General features: G+C 38.6%; 1 protein-coding gene and 1 pseudogene across 2 annotated transcripts in view; both read right to left on the bottom strand.

The window, feature by feature from the left end:
* TBC1D5 (TBC1 domain family member 5) overlaps positions 1-26,153 on the bottom strand; it is a 636,101-nt gene that overhangs the window by 98,900 nt on the left and 511,048 nt on the right. The gene's annotated exons all lie outside the window — the stretch shown is intronic.
* LOC140530999 (solute carrier family 25 member 3-like) lies at positions 446-26,069 on the bottom strand (annotated as a pseudogene).

Here is a 26,153-nt window from a genome sequence, read left to right as displayed (position 1 = left end):
ACTCACCACCATTTGTAAACACTAAAGAAAGCTCCTCTGAAGATTAGGTACAGCGATGCTCTCCCCACCGTCCCCCCACCGCAACTGTTATTTGTAGTCAGTCAAAGACTTTACCAGAGGGTAACGACACAAAGCTGGGCCACAAGCCTTGGTCTCAAGCTGCCTACAGTCTAATGGAGAAGAAAAGGTGTGCAGACCTGTGGGGCACATGGGGGAGACTCAGGCAGTGAGGCTGGAAGGGGCCGGAGGGAAGTGCTGTAAGGAAGGGAGGGGCTGAGTCCCGAATGGCTGGAGAGCCTTGATGGAGGCCAGGGAGCTTACAGTTTGTTCAGCAGGCCACGAGGAGCCACTGACGCTGTCTGTCTAAGGCACTGGCATGAGGCAGTTGGTTTAATCTGGGATGGTGACTAAGGCTTTTCCCCAGGGCGCTGGAATCTAGAGAGTAATGATGACATTTGTATTATTTGAGTGGAAAGCAAAAACTGAGCTCCACACCTAGTCAGCATAACTCGCCCTGGTGGTCATACTCCAGGTTTCACTTAGAGGATGTTCTCACATCTCACCGGTCTGGCCTTGCCCCTGTTCTCTCCCCTGGTGGTTAGTAACTTTCCCTAGTGGTGGTTTGATGGGATCCTGGGGTCTTTGTCTCCTTGGCATGGGATGGGATCTGAGTCTTTCTCTCCCACAAGACCTGGTATCCTAAAGTTCCATTTGCCTTGTGGTTCCCCTGCTCCTTTCCCCTTTCCCTAGCCACTCGGGGCATTTTGTGGTGCTTGACCTTGGCATGAGTTTTGAAAGGGCATGAAGAATGGGTCAGAGGGGGTTTCAGAGAGACAGACTGGAGGTAGAAAGACTAGTAAGCATGCTATTACAATAGCTGACATATTAGGAATTCTACAAAAATACCACTTTTACCATATATAAGCTTTCTACAAGCAAACTGAAATTAAACAAAAGAATACCTCTTAAACAGATACATTTCCAATCAAACAACTAAATAAAAACCTGAGCAAAGAATGGTTTTTTGAAACCATAATTATAAATTTTCCATAAAAACACTTGAAAGGAAATAAAAACTGGGAAAGGTTTAGTTTTTTAAACCTCTTCTATGAATCTCAACTGTACTTGCACATACAGGCTCATCTGAAATCAGCACACATTAATTTTTTGCCTTTTTTTTTAAAGGTCCAAAACCACTGCTTCAAGGACAGGGGTTCTTAACTTTTTTGTATAATGGACCCTTTTTGGTGGTCTTCTGAAGCCTGCAGATCCATTCTCAAAATGCATAAAACAATGCATTTAAATGCAGAAAATAAAATAAGGAGGATTAAAAGAAAATGAATTCTACTGAAATATAGTTATCAAAATGATAGAAAAAAAGTTCATGAACGTCCATCTAAGAACTCCTGATTTTAGAGATCTACCTCTAAATAAATTGGCACATTCTATCTTAATGCAAAGCATTCATGTAGGTTAACATCTTCAGCGGGGAATATAACACTAGAGTGTTAAATGTTAAGGTTAAATAATTGTAATTCATCAAGCTAACAAGCTGTGATTTAATGACCAAAATGGCCCTATTCTTTTTCTGTTACAAAAAAACCGCACCTTTCATATGTCTACCAAACCTGCTCCAATCAATTAGCAGACATGACAATCTCTTGATTTCACTATCTACTGTTTCACAGCTTTGGTATTCAACTGAGTTCTAAGATAATCAAATCTGAATTGCCTTGATGAAGATAACTGATGATTCCATGACTACCATACGATCAAGTCTAACAGTGCAACTTTTCCATCGCTAGGAATTACATAGGTTTCCTTGTGGTGGTTTATGATAACCTGAACCTGGGTATAACAGAAACGTAAAAGAAAGGTTAAAACCACTGGCAGATCTTTAATGCTACATTCATGATTTATCTAAAAAAAAGTACCTCCATTAGGCTATCACTCATGGCTAACATTTTGTTCTTTACTTCCAGTACCTAAAAATATGTTATTTTTGCAAAAATAATAAAAAAGCTCCTTTTCTGACTTCCAGTACACAAAGAGAGGATTACATTACTTTTTTTGCTTAAAAAAGGAAAAGAGATCATGTAAAGCAGTTTGAAACTTATTTATCAAGAAATGACAAGCAATTCAAGGGTACCAAGGGTTGATCTAAGTACTTAGAGTGATTATCAAAAATAATGATCTAACTTGAACACAGGAATGAGATTCAAGTACTGCTCTCATTTAGGGCCTATTTAAATTCCTCAGAGGCTTACTGGTATCAAAGGGAGAGTCGTTTAAAGTGGAAAAGAATGAAAATAAGATATTGAAAAATGGAATTTAAAATGTAAGACAATGGCTGAAGATTATTGCATGGCGTCAAGATGCCTGTTAAAGACAATACCACTACTTAAATATAAATACATACAGGCAAGTAAATAATCTATGAACACACAGAGAAACTGCCATGTGCCGCAACCAATCAGCCTCCTGAATATACTCAGCATTGGTTGAAGCTTAATGCAAACCCTTTCCCCCTCAAAAAAACCCCAAACCAAATCATTGATAGATTTAGGAATTAAGATTCAACATTTCTGTGCCTTGAAGGCATATGTAGAACTCTTCATGCACAGCCCTTTTTTATGTATAGTGTGTAAAGTTTCAAATGGTTTTAGCACTCTTGACCTACTTATTTTTTCCCAAATTAAAAACTCTTCCATTGTGCACAATTTATTGATTTACCACTGACAAACCTGGGATTCCCGTTACATAGGGTGTCACAAAAGTCAGCCCAGTTTTAAAATTAAGCTACTGAAATTTACAGCTAGATTAAGACTTGAAGGATAATCTATAAAGTTACTAGAGTCTTAATCTGAGAGGGCACATCTTTTCATTTTTCACTACTTCAACTGACTAATAATGCTCATTCTATGGAACTCCTATTAACTGGTGTTCAAAGTTGTCTTTAAGATGTAATAATTAATAGAAACCCCATACATTTAATTTTTAAAATGTACAGAATTTAATTTATTTGTTTTCTGCTTTACTTTGAAGAATCCTTTTTAGTTAATTCTTCTCCTGGTGAGTCATAATATCAATGAAAGATCATTCTGTATACACAGTCATACCAATGATATGGGCAGACCGTACAACTAAGAGAGGACATCATCAATATGAAAAAAAATTCATGCCCATTCTTCAAGTCTCTAGTCACAAATATAAACATTAGAAAATCCTTCCAAACTCAGTAGGGTAAACTGAACTCTTTTAGGTTTTAGCTCAACAAGCCCAAATGAGCAGCTGTTGGTTTTCTTTCACAGACCTTCCAGGATCAGATTAGGAGAGACCTCTTGTAAGGTCTATGCCTGCTACTTCCAAAGTACCAAAAAGTGATTCTTTTCCTGTTTATCTTGAGCCTTTTAATTTTGTGTTACGATAAAAACGCTAGAAATCCCAAGGAGGCTTTCTTTGGAAGATGAGTGGTGAAACTGAATGACAGGGAAGTCTTCTTTTTTGGTGGATGGCAAGAGAAAACGTCCCACAGGACTGAGACTCAGAAAGAAAAACTAAAACCATCTTTATTTTTTATTTGATTTCTAAAATGCTTTGGCTAATTTAGTTACAGTGAATACTAGATGGAAATTATCTGTGGCGTTAACTATATGGCTATCACTGAAACATAAAGGTGGGTACACAGTATTCACTTTGTACTCATTAAAAAGGACCAGCCTGTACAAGAGAAATTGCTCTTTTGCTTGACCTCAGTTGGGAGTTATTCTGCCAAAACAGATCTGAATTTCAAAGGAGAATACTCTATTCCTACCCCCAAAAAGTCTCTTCCAGAGCAAATAAGTTTCAGTTCAAACTTTTTTTTTGGCTGTTTCAAAGGGACCCATAACAATAATGTTTAGGAAAACAGAAGATAAAGGAAAAAAACACAAAACAATACTTTAATGATCCCTGTGATATGTTTGACCCATGAAAACTAATTGTGTTAACTGTCACATTTCAAAGGAAAAACAGACACGTAAGAAGATCTATTTGATATATTTAACTAATTTTTCCTGCATTAGCCAGGCACATACTTTTGTGGACAGGTAGAGACATCTTTAACTATGAAATCAAAATAGTAGTTTCATCAGAATGTAAACATCATTAAGAACAATGATACGTTAAAAAAAGGATGCTTTATTGTTCTGATAGTTGATCCAGTAATTTAAAGAAGGATGTGTGGATGAGCACTATGTTTCCTGATAAATAAAATACCTTATCTTAGAAAATATGATCAAGCAAGTAGGACTTCAGAGGATTCCCTATCTGGGAATAAACACGTTGCTTTCTCACAGTTAAACTGAACTTATTTTGAATTTTTAAAAAATTAAATATCCATGTATTAGATTTTGTAACATTTGGCTTAAGCATTGTTGCTCTCCAGATTTTAAGTGAAGTCCGTCCGTGGCATTTTAGATGGGTGTCACGCTCTATGCTCAAAGAGATGAGGGGTTCAGAGTGCATTGTGTGATAGAAAAGTTGATATATTTAGAAAATGTCTGTGGTCTAACTCTGTGGCTGGCATAACGAGGAAAGGAGTGGAGAATTACTTCGTTTTTGTTTTCCCCAGTATCCTGCTACCACCCTCTATTTTTTTTTTTAGTATGCCAGATTAGAAAAGGGAAAAAAAGACGGCTCAGAAGGGGAAACAGCACTGTGAAAAGATGTCTAACGTTTCTCTTTGATGAAAAATGAGACTCTTATTTTAGTGAATATGTTATTGCCTCAACGCCAGGGGAAAAGCAACCGTCATTAGAAAAACGAATTGCTCAGCTGTTTATAAGCAAAAAGCTCTGGGGGAATTTCTCAGGACCCAAAAGGCAAAGCATTGCAGGGTTATGCAAACATATGTTGCAGGTGTTTTAGGGTAGACAGGTGGGCAAACCTCAACCACTGAAAAGGATTTGGTTTAATATACTGTAACTGAAACTAGAACACCTAAATGCATCCAAGTACAGAAGAGCCATAGCAAGACCGAACCGTATCTGTAGAGCAAAAATTCTCCCTAAAATAATTATCTTGTTAGTGCCAAGCAAACAGGATTTTCTCTTCTTGTAGTTTTATAGCAAACAAATACTGCCAATTACAGTTTTTTTGGAAAACTAAAGGTATTTTAAACCTGGAACAAAGAACAGCCTGAAATAGCAATAATTATCCCAAAAAGATAAGGATGAAGCATTGTTGCCTTTATTTAAACAAATATTCCTAAGGAGACAGTTTTCTGTAATATCCCCTCTTTGCTTCACCAGGCAACATTAGATTTATCATAATTCTCCTAAAGCCTAAAATATTTCTATATTAAAATGCTAATTTTGCCGCTCTCTCTCTGTTTTGTTTTGGTTTTTTTCTTTTTGCCTGTAATTAAAGTTGGGAAAATTTGTGATCTGATATTTACTGATTGCCAGAGGGTCTGCAAAGGTCATGCCATTTCTGTCTCATATTGCCCTCTTCATTTAAAAAAATATGAGTGTAACAGTGGCTCAAAAAACAAAGATCAAAAACTTCAGGGTTCATAATATTCCTTAGTAATTTAAGAAGCTCTAATAAATAACTTTGAATGCATATATAAGTATCAATAACTTAAGTACATGAGAAAAAAAACACTAAGGTTTTTAGCTTTGTAAATTATCCAGGAAAATTTATTTCTTTTTCATTGTTAACTGTTAATGAGTGTATTCAACCTTAATACATGTATCAATATATCTATTTATAAACAGCAACACCACTGATCCCTACTTAATCCAATTTCATGTTACCTGTATCATACTAATTTTCCAGTGTCCTGTGTTGTGTTGATATTTGCTCTAAATTTACAGAGGAGGAAAGGTTGGCTGAAATATATGTATATAAAATCCAAACTGCTGCTGCCTACAGTAATGCAGTGAGAGTAATATATTCAATTGGATGTAGATTTTTTAAAAAATTATATTTTTGTTCTCAGTTAGATATTCAGTGAAGATTCTTTCATGATCAACGTTAAGAATAATAATAAAAATGATTATGTACTCTATTAGGAAATAAATTTTAGAAACAATGAGCATAAAAAAATCTTTAACACACCAGAGAAGAATCCAAAAAATGTTAATATATTTATCTATAAACTAAAAAAAAAATCCAAAAGGTCTTAAGAGATTTTTTTTAATTTAAAAAAATAGATAATTGAGTAAAACCCACAAACAAAACCCCTGAACTCATGCCAACATCATTTTACATACTGAATAAGCCCAATTCCCTTAAGTGACATCCCCATGTACCCTGGCAAGCAGAGATTTCAGATGGCAGAAAAGCACTTTAAACCACCTGTGCGTTATGCTCTGTTTTTAACTTCATACAATAAATGTATACCAAAAGAGAAATTAAAAATGTTTTCCCTTCCTCTAATATATTTAAATATGTGCATTTGCTTAGAAGGTTGCCAGATTAACAGTCCCCCAAATATGCTATTTATATACAGAAAGTAGGTGTTTAAAAAGAAAATGTATGGCGCTACTACAAGTTTTCTATTTTGCCCTAAAAATGTAGCATAGCCTTGTTGTCAAGAGATCCCTTTTGGCCAGAAGAGATGGCTACTTTATCCTCCAGAGGCTGCTGGACCCTTAACCTTTCTGTTGAAAGCATGTCAGCATGAAGGCTACAGTTTGCCAAGGAGACATCACAAGGCCATTTTTGTGGTCTCCTGTCGTCATGCCTCTCCTCCCAAAGCTAGAGTCAACGTCATTGTTGAATTTGATTACAACCTATGCATAAGGCAATACCAACTTCAGGAGATCAGAAGTGACTGCCCCATCACACTCTCAATGCAATTTTTATATGCTTCCACCTGAAAAGAGCATGAACACATCACACACTCAGAGAATAATCTGCTAGGCAAATTTTCTCCTTAAGTAACAAGCAGAGTTAAACAGTGGTGGTCTACGTGTGCCAATCCTGATCTGAATTAGGGGGTTATGTCAGAATTAGCCTAGTCTCAGAAGGAAGGCGAACTGGATGGATGTATTGGTCATTGTCATTTCTGGTAACAATTATGACCTGGTTTCTTCTTGCTCTACCAGTGATACTTCTCTCACAAGAGGCTGCGGTTGGAGAGATTCTGCTTGTGGTCCTGCAGATAATGGTCTGGAGAGATGGCTCTCTTGGTGGAAGAGATTGATTATTTCTTTGTGGGCATTCTTTTGGTATTAGTGAAATCCTAAACGGGCCAAAAATGCTATCAAAATTCATAAAAGATAGTTATGCAAATCTTACTATTTGCTTATTAACTTTCATTGAGAGGGTTATATTATTCCTTCCTTCCTTCATTTATTCTTATAGGTACTCATCAGCAAATTACAGGCAACAGCCTTCTAATTGGTCTCCCAGTCTCAAGCCTCTTCCCGCTGTAATCCAGCCTCCACTCAGATGCCTAAATGATTTTCCTAAAATGTACGTCTGCCTGGGTTAACCACCTACTCAAAAAACTTCATTGGTCTACTGTTAAAGTCCTCCATTTAGAGTTTGTCAAAACCAGGCCCCCTTTTCTAGTCTCCTTACTCCTCTTTTCCCATACCTCCCTACTGCTGGAATATTCTTAATCTCCCTTCGGTCTCTTCCTTTTCCCAGATTCCTGCGAAACTCAGATCAAATTCTACCTTCTGCCAGAGTTTTTTCCTAATCTTATGAGGTACAACTGCCTCCCATTCTGGGGTTACTTTAAATTTATTCTGCATAGATCTTGTATAGATCTAGTTACTTACATATTGTTGCCCCATTTAGGATGTGAGCTCCTTGAAGGCAGGAGGATGGTATTTGCCTTTTTCTGTGTCCTTGGAGCTTAGTACAATGCTTGGCACATTTTAAGGTCCTAATAAATTCTTGTTGACCGATTGAGAAATCAAATAAATTGGTTGATTCCGGATCCTACCAGTTGGAATGGTCAATGTTATAGGTATCCTGACTGAAAACCCTCAAAATAAGGATGCTTGGTTTAATGAATGAATGAAACAACATTTACTAAGCATTTACTATGTGCCAGGCACTGGGAAAAGGTAGACAATTTCTGCCTGTAAGGAATTTCTATTCAGTGGGGGAGGCTGGCATCAAACAGTGGCATCCAGGAAGGAGTGTTTTGCTCTGAGAAGTCTCAGGGATGGATGGGTAAAGTGACTGGGCAATCACCTGACATGCTCTTTCTAGGAATTAAAGTATCACCTGATTCAGAACAAGAGGTGGAGGGAGGGGAGAGAGAGCAATGGCAGGAAGGCAGCCTTGGTGCACTGTGGTGGGTCTGGAGCACAGTGGGTCTACTTAGCATAGACCTTTGATTCACATGAATATTATGTTGTTTCTTCAATTAGAATACACTTTCCTTGGGGACAGAGACTTTTTTTTTGGCCTTTGTATCTCTAGTGCTATACACAGGGCCTTGGTACATTGTAAATGCTTTTTTAAAAAATGCTTGTTGACTGATACTTGGAAGGAATAAGATTTCTCTTTTCCAGTCTCTCACATCACTCTTTATAGTCCTCAGCCGTGTATCATTATGTTACAATTTGTATTATAGCTATTTGTGCATTTGTCCTAACCTCTTACTAATTCCTTGAGGACAGGGAATATGCCTTGTATATAGGAGGCACTTAATAAATGCTTGGTGAATTGAACTGAATCTCTGTATCCCCAGAACCTAGGGCAGAGATACTGTTGATAGCATGAACTTAACAACTTTTTCTGAACTGTTGCACTGAGCTCTTCAGAGGTCTCTCCCCACTCTAATCCCCCTCCACATAGCTGCTAAAGCACAGCTCTGATAATGGCATTTCCCTCATCAACAAACTCCAAGGGCTCCTTACGTTACTTTAGGATCAAAACCACATTTCTCTATTTTGACTAGCTCCAACCTATCCAGCTGAAGGAATTGGGGTGTTTAGCCTAAAGAAGGGAAAACTTGAGCAGTCCATGATACCTTTGTTTTACCGTGGAATGTGGGAGAGCCATTAGAGTGGCTCTGTTTGACCTTGGAGGGCAGAACTAGGAATAATGGGTAAAAAGTGTCAACTTCCTAACAATGAGAACTCCAAAGATGGAAAAGGGCATCTCAACAGGAAGGAAGTTTTTCTTCATTAAAGGTCTTTAAGCTGAGGCTGGAAAATCAGGCCACATATGTTAGAATGAGCATTTTTTTTGAGTATGGGTTGGATTAGACTGTTGCTGAGGTCCTTTTCAAATTTAAAATCCTGGGATGATACCCTTTTTGCCATATTATACATTGCTCCCCTTCTGACACTCTATGGGCCAATCAAACTGGCCTCCTTGCAATTAGTCACACATTAAATTTCAGCACTCATCTCTGTGCCTTGGCTCAGGTGATCTCTTTTATTTCTGGAATACATTCCTGATCCTTCTCTCTGCCTCTTAGACATCTTAGAGTCCTTCTATGTCCGGCTCAAATGCTACCTCCTACATGAAGATAATCCCTGCAGCCACTAATGCTCGCTCTCTCTCTTCAAACACACACACACACACACACACACACACACACACACACACACACACCCAACACACACACTATTTTGTATGTATTTCTTGCTTTCTCTGATGAAATGGAAGTCACTTCTATCTGTATCCAAAATACTTGGCACAGTGTCTGGCACTATCAATTGACTTGATATACTGAGTTACGATCTACTCTCATAAAGGAACTAGAAAGGACAGGAAGAAATCACCAAAGACCAACTATATGGTGATTATCTCAAAGTATTACAACTTTTAAAGTTGGAACCATGAAAAGCATAACAACTTCACCCAATGGTGTTCCTGCTGAGATAGTCAAGAAAGAAAGATGAAGCTTTGAAAATATCAACCCAGGCTTGCCTTCAGGATAGGCACAATCTCAGTAATGTCCTTATCTGAGCAGCCTCTTCAGGACTGTAGTAGGCCTGGGAGTGGGGAAATACAGCTTTAATTCTGGTTCTAACCTTTGCTAACTGAATGATGACCTTAGGCCAACTCACTAAACTGAAAATGCTTTTCCCATCTGTAAAATGAGGGGGTGGGATGGAGATGATCTTGAAGGCCCTGTCAAGCTTCAAAAATCTATGATTCTGCAAATGCAAGAAGTTATCAGACAGCCAACTGCCAACCAGTGTGGTCTCACACTGCTCCCTAAATTTTTCTGGGTGGTTAAGATGTCAGTCAGACAGAATCAGTAACTTATCATAGTTCCATTACAGCTTCAGGCAATAACATTAAAGAAAAGCCAGCAATGGCAAAGAGTAGATGTCCCTCTGTATGCTGCTAACAGGCAGAATCGGTTAATATGTTATCTCTAGGCAGAGAGAACTATAGTTCTGTGTTTATTCTAGTAAGACGGAGCCCCTTCTACGCGTGGTCCAGACTCACTGGGTATGCTTTAATTTCCTTCTCTTTTTTCTCAACATAAGTTTAATAACCAATCAAATAAACATAGAAAAGGGAAAAAAAACCTTAACTATGTCCCACCCCCCCAGCTGATATGAAGGCAGAACCAAAAGAATTAACAAATGACAAACAAGGAAACGAGACGCTTTTGTTCTATGGCCCCTTCCACAACTTCACTATCTTTGGTCCTGTTTAATCAGGGATGCTTTAAAATATTAGTATTATTATCTACATTAGCGAAATTTTGTTTGATATTCTTTGTTCTGCACATTCTCTAACCCTGGCCTTGTCTCGTCACCGCAGCCCCTAGCTAGTGCTTCAATATAAAGATACTGATTCCTAAGAAGGGAAGGCATAGCTATACAGTGACCTCAGAGCCCCTAACACTGGAACCAAGGACAAGGAAGCCAGGGTAGTACACAAAGAATACATCCAAGGGAGGTACCTAGAAACCTTGCAGAGAGATGGAAAGCAGCTGGTGTGTTCTTTGGTGATTAGCTGCAATATGCTGCAATTTGCGGGAAATTGTGTACGAGGATAGAGTAAAGGAAGCTAACGGGAGAGGGCTGCCAACACGACCTCCCATTATAAATGCAAGAGGTAAGCTTCCTTGGGGGTGTGCTTTATGTCATTTGGGCATCTTTCTGGTGTTCCTGTCCTCCATATGAATATTAGGGGATCTGTGGTGATGCTGAATTAAAAGTGGAGGCTAACAGCTAAAGATCCCTAAGATGTTTTGAAAATTTGGACTTTCTCAATGCTCTTTCAGATGCTGCTCCCAGGTTGTCCTCCAGTTCTCATTCCCAAGAACTAGCAAGCTTGAACAGCAATCTTTTGCAGTTTTGTCAATAGGTACTCATAGTAAATGCTGCGTAAAAAAAATACAAATTCATGTTGAACCCTTAGAAAAAAATAAGCTTTAGAATGAAGCTAACTGGAAGGATGAGAAAAGCATAGGCTTACACGATTGTCTGTACTACTCAGCCTCTTTCTTTATTTTTCCTTCTTGATGTTTTTCTCCTCAGTGCTGACCCCTGGAGACAATTTAAATAGCCTAAAGTAGCACCTCAAAAGGAGGAAGGGAGGTTTTATTAGTTAGAAGGGAAAAGAGAAACGGAGTGTTAAGAAAGATTTCACCACTAGCTCCACAGAAACTGGAGAGAAGGTGAAAGGGCCACAAGCATCAAACGACTAACAGAAAAATTCTTGTAGTATGAAGACTGGTCAGCTGTAAGACTGAGCCATCTTACGAAAAATCTTAGAGCTCCCCGATGAATCACTTCTTACCTCCTTCAATTCATTTCCAGCAGACTGCAGACGGAGAGCTCCCACGGGCTGTCAGAAGCTCTCTGGATGATGGCATACATAGAATAGGTATTTCTAAAGAGGACAGGAGGGCAACTTCCTCAGGTTATTTTTCCAGAAGCCGATGGAACTGAGGAAGATCAGTATTCATGGGGAGGAAGCAATGTTCTCATTGCGTTGACAGAAACATGCTGGATCCCTTGTACTTCTTCACTGGTCACAGGGACAAAGTGATGGGTGGGTTCCACTTTTTCTTCCCTCTCCCCCCTCTTTCCTTCACTGTCCCCCACTGCTGAATAATTTCTCCAAAAGTCACAGCTGCCATGGTCATGTGGCTGAAAATCTTCTTAAGGTGAAAAGAGAAGAAAGAAGCAAACCGACACCAGTTCTAGAGTGTTCTGTCACTTGTTGATAGGCTGTGCTTTCTCCCATCTTCCTTACTTGAGATTAGCAGGCATCAACACGGATAATCTAACGAACATCTGAACAGTTTGCCCCAATGGAAGGCATGGATAATTGAAATCCAAAGAAAATCTCCAAATCTTATTTTACTCAATAGTTTTCATCTCCTTCCCCAAGAAAGCCTTTATGAGGGATTCTAAATTGTGGTAAAATTGCCTACATTGAGTTTTTAATATGATTTTATTTCTTCTACCTGCCCTATGGGAAAGGTAGTAATGTGAACACTGAAATGGTCAAAAGGCAGACTGCAGGAATCCAAAGAAGGTGAAGCAGAGTTGGCACAAGTTGGAAATGGAATCACTGAGACCTGAATGCCAAGAACTTGGCCCAGAAGAGGAACAAAGTAGTTGACCACTACTGTGGTCCTCAGAGGTAGACTGAAGATGGCGTGCTAAATATCCGATGGGAGTTCAATGAATAAAAGAGGAAGGACTGTCATAGAGAGAAGGCTTGGGAGACTCTTGAGGTGTACTCATGACTTGACAAATGCAATGCTATTGAGATTCTTAAACCCAGGATGTTACTGCTGTTGGGTATTTAAAATCTTTTTTCCCCTTCTTTTTTACATGACAGCCAGCTGGTGAAAGTATTGGTTGGGACAGGAATTACAACAAAGGAAAATAAAGAATCCGAGACTGAACTGTTTCTTCAGTTGTACGTCTGTTAATCAAGGCCTAAGCATGGAACACGCAGCACCAGTCTGAAAACATTCTTGCTTTGGTAGACAGGAAGGACTTGCAGGCCTGGAAAGTTCTGTGCTGTCTCACCTTTTGCAGATAGCTGAGAAGTGGGCATGTCAGATTTCTCTCTCCTAATTCTTAGCACAGGGCAGCATGGGTGTTCCCTAGTGCTGTGGCTGCACCAGATAACCCTGGACATTCTGCAAAGGCCATAAGGGACATGCCTTTTCTCTCAGGAAGAGTTAACGGAGATTTGATTTGTTTGTGTGATTCCCAGCGTGACTTCCACCAGTTCAGACCATAAACTCATCTGTCCTTTTGGTCACAAAGGGCCTGGGGGGCTCAGAGGAGAAATGAATTGTCCCAGGTTACACAGAGAGGAGTAATTAACAATATAGAACAATAACTCACATTTCTCACCATTTAACCCTTGATAAAGCACTTTCTTTAGAATATCCCAATATAGTTGGGAGAAAAAAACATAATTATCCCCATTTTATTCATGAGGAAACATTAGGAGAGAGACTGTGATTCTTTTCTGGTTACAGAGTCACAGGATCAGAACTTGAACCCAGGGCTCTAGGCTCTACTTTCTGTAGCTTTTCCATAAGAACACACTCTGAAGCAGTGTTAAATGTTCAAATACTCTTCTTAACACTTCCAGCTTGCTCACTTTTTTTCTAACTACTCTGACCTATCCTTCATTGGGAGCATGATAGTTTCCACAAAGCAACAACATGGAGAAAATAAATTTTATATTTATTATTCAAAACTGGAAAGGACAAACACCAAAGTAAATAAATATATCAAAATTGCCTTCAGAGGCTTAAAAAAATTTATGCCATCAAATCCTGCCTCCCTCACACATACTTTAGTATTTTATGAATAAGCTCTATTTGGTAGCTCATTTAGACATCAGCTAACAGGATCTTACTAAGAATGAGAATTGAGTTACATTCAATAAACATTCATTATCATGTGGCATCCTATGTGCTGGGCATCAGGCTAGGAGACAGGAAATAGAACTAGCCCCTGCTCTCAAGGAACTTATACTCTATGAGAGAAAGTATGTGTACAATACCTCTTGACCCAGCAATACCACTACTAGGTCAGTATCTCAAAAAAATAGAAGGGAAAAGGACCCCACGTGCAAAGATATTTATAGCAGCTCTTTTTGTGGTGGCCAAGAACTGGAAATTGAGGGGATGCCCATCAATCAGGGAACAGCTGAACAGGTGGTACATGACTGTGATGGAATACTATTGTGCTGTAAGAAACGATGAGCAGGAAGACTTCAGAAAAACCTGGAAAGACTATATGAACTGATGCTAAGTGGAGTGAGCAGAACCAGAACATTGTACACAGTAACAGCCACATTGTGTGATGACTAACTTTTATAGACTTAGCTCTTCTCAGCAATGCAAGGACCATAAGACAACCCCAAAAGACTCATGATGGAAAATGTTACTCACATCCAGAAAAAGAACTTTGGAGTCTGAATGGAGATGGAAGTGTACTATTTGCTCTCATTTTCTTTTGTTGCTTTTTTTTTGTCATGGTTCCTCCCATAAGTTCTAATTCCTCTTTATATCATGACTAATGTGAAAATACATTTAATATGAATGCATAAGTAAGCCTATATCAGATTGTATGCCATCTTGGGGAGAGGGGAGGAGAAGGAAGGGGAGAAAATTGAAAACTCAAAATTTTACAGAAGGGAAATGTTGAAAACTAAAAATAATTATTAGAAAAAGAAAGTGTGCACAGATAAGTGCAAACAAGATAATTTTTGTAAGGAGAAAGTTGACCCCACAGTTCTTTGTCTTTATCTGAAAGCAGAATACCATACTTTGTATGAAATCAACTGGCACAGACAACCACTAGGAGTCACCCAATGTGTTATGTTCTAGAGATATAAGTACACAGAATAAATACAAAATAATTTTGGGGTAGGAGGGAGAGCACTAATAATTGGGGGCAGAGGGGAAGGAAGGGTGTCCCTATTCCTAAATTGTGGATCCAGGAGACAAAGGTGAGGAGGAAGAACATTCCAGGCAGAGGAGGTGGCCTACGCAAAGGCACATGAGAAGTATGGGAAATAACAAATAAGCTAATCTGGCTAGAACCTAGGATTCAACGGGGAGATTAATGTGCAATTAGTCTGTAAAGATAGGTTGAAAACAGATCATGAAAGACTCTGAATACCAAACAGAAGACAGACAGCTAAAGCATTTATTTAAAATTACCATGCCACTGTGCTAAACTGTAGCAATACAAATAAGAAAGGAAAAAAAGGTAACTCCTGCCCTCATGGGGCTTACTTTCTAATAGGAAAAAACACATAAAAAGAGTTGGAGACTGGAGGTGGTGCACAAGGTGAAAAAGTCCAGATATTAGTTCAGAGTGTAGCAGAAGAATGAGCAGGGACAGTCTGGGTTTTTCATGGCACAGGGGACCCAGGCAGGACCTCACTCCATAGAGAAGGGGATACAGGGTTGGAGGTAAGAATGCGGTTGGCACAGAGGTGAAAAAGTCTGGAGAGTCAGAAGTGGGGCCAGGAGAGAAAAATTTCTATTTCATTACAGAGGAAGAAGTAGGGACCCACTGAAGCTCCTTGATGAGAGGAGTCAATGAAATCACTTAGGGGAGTTCAGTGGAGGAGGTGTTGTAAGGGAGAGGAGCTGGAGGCAGGAAGACCAATCAGGAATTCACTGTAATGGTCCAGATAAGAAGTTCTGAGGCTCAGACATTGGGGGAGGGGGGGAACTATGTGAGAAGGGAGAAGGGGATGCAACAAGGGGGACATGGGGACAATCGACAAGATCTGGCAACTGACTGGATATGGTGGGAGTGGAGGAGAGTGAAGGGCAGAGGGAAATGTTGAGACAGAACATAGGCAGCTGCAAGGATAGTGGTACTTGTGACAGAAACAGGGAAATGAGTAGGAGGGGTGGGGGTGGACTGAGGGGAGAAGGGTGGAAGAAAATGATTTTTTTGGTACATGTTCGGTTGAATTAGTTGAGATGATTTTGGGATATCTAGGTAGAGATAACTAGAAGGTAGTTAGCGATGCAGGATAAGAGATGAGGAGAAAGGTAAGGACTGGATATGTGGATTTTGTGGCTATGCGCACAGAGATGATAACTGAACCCATGGAGGTTGATGAGATCACCAAGTGAAAGAGCATAGTATTAGGAAAGGAAGAGAGGGACTCACCAGAGCCCCAGTGAGGCGATGGGGCATGAATGGCGCTGCAGCAAAAGAGACCGAAAAGCAAAAGCGAGTCAGGCAAAAGAACTAGGAGAGAACAGTGTCAAGAAAGTTCAAGCAAAGGAAAATATTTAGGAGAGAGTTGTCAACAATGTCAAAAACTCCGGAAAGTTCAAGAATAAAGAATACAAAAAAGTCATTTGATTTAGAAGTCAAGAGAATAACAGTCACTTTGGATATGGCGATAACAGATTTTTGAGTGTTATTACGTGTTTAGATGTTTCCTTAGCATAAAAATTATGATAGTTACATCAAAATGGTTTTCTTTTTAAAAAAATATTGGCATTATCTATAATTATCAACATATTTGGCAATTTTTTCTTTAAATTAATTGACTCAAACATTTTAGAGAAATTGTTCAAAGTCCATGCTTTTATTTTGAAAACAAATTCCTTTATAAACAAGTGATTAACTGTATTGTCAGATTTCAAACCGCAAAAATGACAACCACACCATTGCATTGGATTTTTGACACAATACTTCACTGTAGCTTGATAGGCAAAGATTTTTATGGAGAAGGTTAAGAATTTGACTTGCTTTAAAAAGAAACATAAATAACTTAAAGAAGCCAGCCTTCTTGCTGAAAATTCAGCTTCTTAGATCTGAGGAAATACACAGGTAGCTAGGTGGGGAAGTAGATAAAACAATGGACCTGGAGTCAGGAAGACATGAGTTAAAGCCAGCCTCAGGGACCATGGGCAATCACTTAACCTCTGCCTAGTACAGTTTCCTCATCTGTGAAATGGGGAAGATAATAGTACCTATTTTATTTGTTTCTGTGAGAATCAAATGAGTTAACTTATATAAAGTTCTTTGAAAACCTTAAAGCTCTATCTAAATGGTAGCTATTGTTAAGACACTGGGGAATACCTCTTAAAAATGGATCCCTCTTACAATTACTTTCATTGTTTCCTAGATACTTATGCATGGTGGGTCACCATGTGATTAACAGATAGGTTATTTAGAACATTATTAGAGAAGCTGAAAAATTAAGGTTGCATAAAAACACGTATTTGATGAGTTCTATCACTTTCTGGTAATCATTTAAGCATCCCCCACAATTAATCAAGAATTAAGAAGTCTCTTGATGAGGGTGAAAGAGTAAAGTGTAAATGCTGCCTTGAAGCTAAACATCAAAAAAATTAAGATTTTGGCAACTGGTCTCATCACTTGCTGGCAAATAGAGAGGAAAGAAATGGAAGCAGTGTCAGATTTTTTATTCTTTTTTTTTTTCACGTATAGTGTGTTTATTCCAACAGTTACATTTTGAAACCCCTGCATCAGGCAAGGGCACAACCCATAATTACATCACGAATAGACAATCTACACAGTCAGATATAAAAGTTCCTTTTACATATTTTATAGTTGCTTAACACTGGTCAGCGAGCAGATTCAGTCCATGGTTAGTCTTGATTCATCTACTGTGTCAACCCAAGAGTCTTCTTCAGAGACTCTGGCATCTCAGGTGGAGAAGGGTGGGGAAGTCTGAAATAGACTTCACGGAGTCATAGATGAATCACTAATGCCGTGAACGTCACCACCAGCTGTTCTCCCTTTGAGCACTCGCTTCAGGCCTTCAGAACAATGTACTTGTACAGGGATTCAGCAGTTCGCTCAAGGCAAGCAAACTTCATCATGGTGTACAGGATCTGCCTCATCCATAAAGGGGCAACACTCTTGTAAAAAACAAAAAGGCTGTCTTCTTTAAACATTTTTGGAGCAGCCTCCTGCAAGATATTGACATAAACTTGCTGGGTCTGAATTCTGACCTTGGCAGCTTCCATAGGAGCCAGGGCAATATCAGCAAAGAATTCAGCACTGGCTGAGGCAGTCAAATACAGGGATGTATGCCAGAGGTAAGTGTTTTCCTCACCAAGAAGGTTGCTATATAAGACTCTGAAGACTTCATAAAAACCAAACTTGCAGAATCCCTGCACTGAGTAGTCAACGAATGTTGAAGCCCATCGTTTAGCCAGACCATGAACACTGTCTTCATGAAGCATGACAGAGAATCCATTAAACATGCTCTTGTATTTCTAGGGGTCCACCTGCATCCTGCATTTCACTGAGTTGAGGGGTACAACAGCAGTGTGTGTCAGGCCACAACTTAAGATCCCACCAATGCCACAGAGTGCATAAAACTTCATGGAGCCATATTCACAACTGTATTCTTCCACTCTGGTGGCAGGAGCTGCAGGTGCCGCGTGTGGAAGGGCACATGTCACGGACAAGTACCTCCTCCCCAGATGGTGGAGACACAACCGTCTGCTCTGATAGATTGCAGTTCACTAGATTTTTTATTCTTGAGCTCAAAGATCACTGCAGAAGGCAGCTGAAGCCATGAAATTAAGAGATGCTTGCTCCTAGGAAGGAAAGCTATGGCAAATCTGCACCACATATTAAAAAGTAGAAATCTCATCTTGCCAACAAAGGTCTGTAGAATCAAAGTTATGGTTTTTCAAGTTGCAATGTATGGTTGTGAGGATTGGACTGTAAGGAAAACTGAGTGCTGTAGAATTGATCCTTTCCAATTATGGTGCTAGAGAAGACTTCTGAAAGTCCCCTGGACAGCAAGGAGATCAAACCAGTCAATACTCAAAGAAATCAATTCAGACCATTCACTGAAAGGTCAAATACTACAGTTGAAACTTCAATACTTTGGCTACTTAATGAGAAGACAGGTTTCAATGGAAAAGAACTTGATATTAGGAAAGATTGAAGACAAAAGAGAAGGGGATAACAGAGGATGAGATGGATAGGTAGTGTCATAGAAACAACAAAAATGAGTTTGGAAAGACAAGGGCCTGGCGTACAGGTCCATGGGGTCACAAAGGGTCAGACATGACTGAACAATGACACACTTCCCTCCCTGCAAATGCTCTACCCTAGGGGAGGACTGCAGGTTAAATTCTGCTAATGTAAATACCACTTTGTTTCTATAAACAAAAGATTTCCAAATCATAGCCATGGTCTATTTATTTCCAGTCACATTCAACACAGTCATATTATACTACCTCTAGAGTTTTCTATAATGAAATCTGACCTTCAACTAAAAACCTAGGGACTTACCTTAAATAGCTACTTTTTGTTCTGAAAGGACTATTTCATTTTTTTCTTTGTATCACCAACACCTACCATAGTGCTAGACACACAGTAGGTTCTTAACAACTATCTGCTGAAGTGAATTGTGAGTATGCTTAAGTCTCTTTAAATATTTCACATATTATAAGAGAGTGATTTAGGATTAAAAGAGTATAATATAGCTCCCCCCCCACTGGAAGTTCATAAACTTTGATTTTCTCATGTTTTTAATATAGCCACTTAAGCCACTAGGTAGTATAGTTGCCTGAGGAAGAACACAATATTAACTTTTAAGTAGGATTATAATTTCATGAATATTTCATTACCTTACTGAAATCAATCTGGTCTGATTGAACACAACATTTTTGGCAAAAAAAAAAAATCAAGTATAATTGACAAATATTATTCCAAATGTCACAAAACAAATATAAGATTATTAAAGAGACTTATAATATCATAAGATAAGGGTAGATGGGGTAGGATGGCCATACTTCTTTATGAAAAAAACATTTAGCTCAATTTTGCATTTTTCATATTATTGTTGTTAATCTATGTAACTATTAAAAGTTGGATGAATTCACAAACAAAACTGTCTTGGGTATTTACCTGTAATTAAAGCATGCTTACTGCATTGGATACAAGAACATATCTGATTATTAGCAAAACCCAAAATATTAATGAAGTAAATTTCTGATGGGCTACATGTAATCTGATGCTTAACGAATGGTAACGTTAGTAGCAATATCAAGAACTAGTTTTTCCCCTTGTATCTTAGTTACGAGAAGAGTCTAACAAAGAAAGCATGAACACAAAAAATCTTCATAATGCCAGTTTTCCAAGTAAATGTCCAGCTCTTCGGTACTATCCTCAACTAAAGAGGCATTAGAAACCATTTTTTTTTTTGAGGGGGGTATTAAAAAAATAAAAAGAAGGAAAAAGAAGCCAATGCACCAACAGACCAACCAAGCATTCTGACATGTGAAGCCACCTCAGAAGTCTCTGATAGGTAAAGCAGCATCATGAAAATAACATTAAAACGATATTCTATGCACACTGTTCAAACAGCCAGGCATCTGTGTATTTGGGGAGTCACTACTGTTTAGATAATATTAAGTTAAAAGCAGTAATAAAATTTCTTCTGACCTTGGGAGTTTGACGTCAGTCACTACTTCTCGATTTTTGGAATATTTACTTACTGAAGCACTAATTTCTGCAAAAGACTCATTCTGCTGAAGTCATTCAATGCTACTGATGTTGTCATGTGCATTTCCATTCATATATATAAATATATACATGTAATATACATACATGTATATATACACACAATTTTCATTTTTGTATTATGAATAAATGTTTAATTGAGTTACTGTCTTAAAAATCTGACATTTTACATTTCGGATAAAGAAATGAAAGTTAGTATTATCTCAAACATGGAGGCCCAATTTGAACTGGACAAGTATAATCACAGTGCACACAATCTATTTTTATACTTAGTTTATATAGACACAAACGGTTTTGTGAAATTAAATGGCCTTATTTCTAACTAGTTTCCTCTGCAAACAGTAATGCGCCCCAGTGAAAGGGCTGCTTACCAACTTAGGAGGTATGTTTCTTGAGAAACACTCGAGTTTCTGAGACTGACAAAGGAGAGCCGGCAAGTTCCTAGCACAGAATCTACTATGGTAATTTTGTATGTACTGTATTTCATTTGTAATAAGTCATTGTGATAAGGTTAACACTTCAACACACACAACAACATACAAATAAGAACGCCCAATGATGAAAATTACTTTGCTTATGTTGTTGTATTAGAATTTTATTTGCTAAAGGGTAAAAACAGATTTGCAAAATTCACAGTTAACTTAAAACAATAGTTTTAAACCTTTTATTCCTAGCCCTTACTGCCTTCAGGAGAGAAGGAACATCTGGTTATTTAAGGAACACAATATGTTCACATTTTCTATGACTTTTGTTTCTAATTGGGTTTTAAAATTTTTTTTATTTGAACAACTCTGGTTGAAACTCTGTTTTTTAATCACTTCATATTTTTCAGCTGGCCCTCTCCCTCTAGTTTAACCAAGAGATTCTGTTTGAAAATCTACTATGCGTTAGTGATATGACCAAAGAAAAGAAAATGAGACAATTAGGACAGGAGGCTGACAAGAGAAGCCTACAAACCATATTTATAATATATGGGGTACAAGAGTCTGTGACAATTTTTCATATAGTAGTACGTATTTGCCATCCCATTTCTTCATAGAGAATAGATTTTCGTAAACCTCAAACAATACTCATACTACCTAAGTATATGAAGTTACATTCATTATTTTTACCATAGGCTCAAATATTTGTCTTTTCAAAGATAAAAGCTTGCCAGAAGAATTCCAATTACCAAGGTTCAGAATTTCTAATTCCTGTAGTTCAGTCTTCTGTAGAATTCAGCCTCCCTCCCCTGCCCCGCCTAATTCCAAGACTAAAACAACATACTATTCTCTTTAAGCGCATGGGTAAATTTGTATTTCTTGTTTCACGCTCACTTCTATGTAATGACAGTCTACACAAAGATTCCATAGTAGTCAGATGATTTTAACGATGCAGTTTGTTACAAATATTTTGGGCCGTGGTTCCAATGTTTTTATCTTATGATTCACTCTAAGTACTTCATGACTACCTACATTTCACATATTATCTCTCTCCTACCCATTCTTTCCCTATGCCCACTAAGCAACAAAGATAAGGAGTGAGATAATATTTTCATATTATCTGTCAGAAAAGGAAGGAGTAGGAGTAACTCCATTCCTCTGTCTAAAGTATTCCAGAAATGATCAATTTCTTAACTGCAACATGGCGTCAGGCAATTAGTAATTAGAAGAGGCAAAAGGTAGAGATAAAGATGGCAGGATGAGAAGAAACAAGGCAGGAAGACAGACTTTGAACAGAAGACGGGAGAGTATTTAGAAACTTGATGTGTCAGCAGGATGTGCTCGGTGCATTTGGTTCTTCAGTGCTCCCTGACCCCTAGGATGAGTGATACTAGTATAACTCATTAAGCACATAGAACATTAGATTAATTGGTCAAACAGTATTTTTCTTCAGGTTTCAGTATTTCTGCTATCCAGGGCACATTGCTTCCTTTCTCCCTCTGGTTCATTGTTCCAAGAGCTCTTGCGGCCCTGAGGAGACACCGAAGTCCCTGGAGGAGGCCACTGCATCAATCTGCCTTAGGCTACTCGGACACTTTTGGCAGACTGCTGTATGAAACCCCACATTTCAATCCTCAGATAGACCTTAGAGGACTTCTAGGTCCTACTGCTTCAGTTACTTTTAATCTTTTCATAGACTATTATTTTAAACTTTCATCCGTACTCTCTGGCATTTCTTATTTGTTACATAATGACTTTCAAAAGAGTTCATTAGTTTTGACCAGTTTTACTAAAGTAGATCAAGAAATATTTTAATTTTAAATGATGGTATAGTACGTTATGGTCCAATACCAGCTGCAAGTTCAACAGGAGACCACCGCATGATACGGAAGCCCAACACCTGGTGAGGGCGTGGAGCATCCAGGGTGAGGAGGCTGTTCTCTGGACCCTGTCCTCTGTCCTGCTCAGGCACCTCTGGGATCCTGTGTTATGTTCTGGGAAACTACACCACTAGAGCCCATCTAGGATGAGTAAATGCTTCTAGTTGTCATCTGACGACTGGCTGAAAGAGCCGGGCATGGCAGCTTCCTGATGCCTGACGCTTCTCTTTTCCAATTACACAATCTATTTAGTTTTAATATAAGGAAAAATGGACACTTCAGACCAAGTGTTCAGAAACGGTTTCAAGAAGAAACCCTGTCACTGCAGGTCTTCAAGTAAAGGACCACTTGTCAGGGGCTTTGAGAGGCACAGGGAAGAGGGGAAGGCAGGTGAAAACTCACACAGAGTCATACTTTCAGTGAGTGTCTAAGTCTCGGTTTGACCCTGCAGCTCTATCCACAGAGCCACTCAGCTTCCTCACACAGGCTGGACTAGATGGGAGCTGAGACCCAGTCCAACGGAGATTCTGTGAAATTTGTTAGGAGGACAGAGAAATGTGTGATTGCTCTGACTGAAGTCTATAATAACTACTAATTTTAGTTTGTTTGAATAAGCATCATTTGCCAAATAACTGGCAAATTTCTGCTAAAAAATGAAAACCAATTAAACCTATATTTAAAAAACTCATGTGTTCTCAATTTATCAGTGTCTTCTGGCATTTGGGGATAGCTACAGGGCAAAAATGCTATCATTATGGTATTACATTGCAAAATGCCATTATCTTGACTGCCACTTGTACCTGGTACAGAGGCGGCAGGGATTTCATCCTTTAAATCTCATCTTTTAACTAATTCACTGATGGGAGAATAACTAATATTGTATAACTAATCTTAATCCTCCTCTCTGTTATTTCACTTACACACAGGCGCCTTCTGGGGGGAAAAGAGATGACATTTTTTTAGTCCTACTGGTCTACAAATACTAATTTGAAATTAGTCTGAAATTAGTAACTACTAGAAAGTGAAACAAAGTATCACTTCTAGGCAGCCAGGTAACCCAGTGAGCAGTGCGCTGGGCCGCGAGTCACAGAAATAGGACACTAGTCACGGGACTCTGGGAAAGTCACTGAACCGATCTCCGCCTCAGTTTCCTTTCATGTAAAATAGGGATAATAATAGCACCTGTCTCTCAGGTTCTTGTGAGGATAAAAATGAGATATTTGTAAAATGAGTTGCAAACTGTAAAGCGCTGCGTAAATGCTGGCAGGTTATTATTTCTTGGCTACATGACCCTTTTGTCCTTGTGTTTTCCTATAAATTAAGGTAAACTTATCTTACAGCTACTTTTCTTGGACAGGATATACTCTAGAGTTGGAAAAATTTCATCATCAAATTAATTCTGTTAAGGATAATCACATCCCACTTCACAAACAAATGGACAGTCTGGTGGATTTCATTTGCTTTTTTCGCTACTAGTTTTCATTTAGTGAATGCTTGCAATGGGTTATGTTCCTAATATAGGGACAGAAACTTGCCCTGCTTGCCATTTGGACTTATTTTGGGTCCCCATATTGGTACACGGTGTGTCTGTTTTTATTTTTCTCACTGTTATGCCATCAGCATTTCATGAATGTCATGTAACGGACTGACTCTCAGAGAACCCTCTGAATCTGTTTCCTTTCACCTAGCTCCCTGGACATTTCCTGAGGCTTTGACTTTCATGCTTAAGGTCTTTTACTCTATAATACTTCTATGTCTTTTGGTTCAATATCAGGGATACTCTTATTTGAATATGAATGAGGGAATTCCCTTTGTTAAGAGGCTGAATTTTTTTCAGTTAAAGGAAGATTTAATTGTACTTTGTTTAGTTACTTTCTTTAGATTTTACATTATTATCCTCTGTCATAATATGTACACTACTTCTGTGCTCATGAAAAGTATTCTATTAAAGCCACAGAAACATGAAAAAAAGCACCTGGATTCACTAATAATACTGATGGCCCCATGCAGGATCCTGCAACAAAGTGAATGATTCATGGGAAGCAGGGCTCCATTATTCTAGGGAACAAATTATCAAGAGAGACGGTTTTCGCTAAGCTACTTTTTTTCTCCTCCTGAATTAAATAAAAAACATACCACACAGGTAGAATTTATAATTTGGTGGTTTAACATTAAGTCTTTCCTCTACTTTTCTTCTCTTTTTTACAAATACCTATTAATATTGTTGTCTGTAACCTAAACACAGGAAAATAAATTTGGAACTGATTTCACAGGCCACCATCTAAATCTTTCAAAAACTACATGCACTTCTGATCGGAGAAATGATGGATTATATTTCTGATGCTCAAAGAAATTTCTGTGTGTAAAAGGCATGATGCAAAATACATATTCCTGCAGAAAATTGCTCTACGTATATGGAGACAATATTTTTGAATCTATAAAGCAATGCATAGAGCACTGATGCAAGGACAGGAGCCGGCGAGTGATGAAAGAGAAGCAATCTTTCAGATTCTAAAGGGCACTGAACTTCGAGGCCAGGGTAGCTCAGAGACAGCTTTGGCAGCATAACCAACTGACAGACTGACTCAAAGACAATTCTAAAGCTGCCAGCACAACTGTTTTGGGGGGTCTGCCAAAGATCCAAAGGCTGCGATTATCATCCAATGCCTGGCATCCTTAGATTCGGTTTTGAGCACTCTCTCTCTTTCTCACTTCATCCAATATTTTTGTTTGGCTCAAAAACCAGCAAGGATTCACAGATTTTTTTTTTAAGATCATTAAATGTTCTTATTTTCAAGAAATATAACATTAGTTGTAAAAGTGCACACTTTTTCTATGAAGTGTAAAGAAAATTTCTGTGCAATGCTATCATCTTTCATAGGGCAAATCTGCTTTGGAGTCTGTTTAAATATCCATTTGAAATATTGCTAACTCTAAGATTCAGAAAAGCATAATCTTTGGATTAAATAGATTCAGGGTTTTAGCATCTAGTAAATGCAAATAGTGAGTGATGGTCTGTTTTCCAGATAGAATTTGGTGGTCTTCCTATTGCCCTCCAGGCTCTACTTTGGCACACGGTCCCCTGTGAGGGACGCTAGAGATGAGATGTGGCTGCATGGGGAGGTCGTTGTGAACGATCTGTTTGAGTTAGCAGCACTGCACGATGGCACAACCAGGCCCTTTGGAGGAACCTGAGACTTAGTCTTCCGTTTCACATGACACCCTTCAATGCCATTAACTGCAGCATCTCTGGTCTCTGAAGTCAGTGTCAGCTTCTCTTTTTGGTCTACAAACTTTAGACAAATGCTTATCATCCACTGAGGGGCAAACTTTTATAGGAATTCTCTATGTTATGTGAAAATGAGCGTCCTCCCCCACCCCCAAGTCAATAACATCAG

This window comes from Notamacropus eugenii, chromosome 3, assembly GCF_028372415.1.
Source record: "Notamacropus eugenii isolate mMacEug1 chromosome 3, mMacEug1.pri_v2, whole genome shotgun sequence".
In the NCBI taxonomy this organism is placed as follows: Eukaryota; Metazoa; Chordata; class Mammalia; order Diprotodontia; family Macropodidae; genus Notamacropus; species Notamacropus eugenii.
The sequence above is the reverse complement of the archived record's forward strand: the minus strand, read 5'-3'. Positions and strand labels throughout refer to the sequence as shown.